Here is a 727-nt window from a genome sequence, read left to right on the forward strand (position 1 = left end):
GACTTCCTCAAATCTTTATTTTCAGGCTCGACCGCGAACTGGTCGAAGCTCGTACAACCGCCCCGGTTTTTCACGAGCATCTTCTTTCTTTCTTTTCGTATTTTGTATACGCGAAAGAGAAAGAGAAAGAGAAAAAGAGTATATGTGTGTGCGTGTGTGTGTGTCTTCATCTTCGTGCACATACCACTACCATCGCATCATCATCACCACCACCCCCACTACCACCACCACCACCACCACCACCACCACTACCACTACCACTACACTACTACTATTACTACTACTAGTCCTACTACTACTACTACTATCATCATCGCCACCACCACCTCCACTTGCCTCTGCCTCTTCCTCTGCCTCTTCCTCTGCCTCTACCTCTGCCTCTGCCTCTGCCTCTGCCTCCGCCGCCGCCGCCGTTCGTCGAGCAGCAGCATTCTAAATTTGAATCCCCTCCGAGAGGAGAAACAGTAGTGTCCGCGAGTCGCGCGCGTTACGACGTCGTATCAACGTCGTCGTCGTCGTCGTCGTCGTCGTCGCCGCCGCCGCCGTCGTCGTCGCCGTCGCCGTCGTCGTCGGTCGTCATTTACGTTCACGTTTACGTCCTCGTACTCGTCCTCGTCATTATTATCTTCTTTCGACGAGGTTTCTCTTTCTTCTATTTGAAGAAATATATATTTATAATTATATATATATATATATATATATATATATATATATATATATATAGATA

The sequence above is a fragment of the Vespa velutina genome, chromosome 15 (assembly GCF_912470025.1).
Source record: "Vespa velutina chromosome 15, iVesVel2.1, whole genome shotgun sequence".
In the NCBI taxonomy this organism is placed as follows: Eukaryota; Metazoa; Arthropoda; class Insecta; order Hymenoptera; family Vespidae; genus Vespa; species Vespa velutina.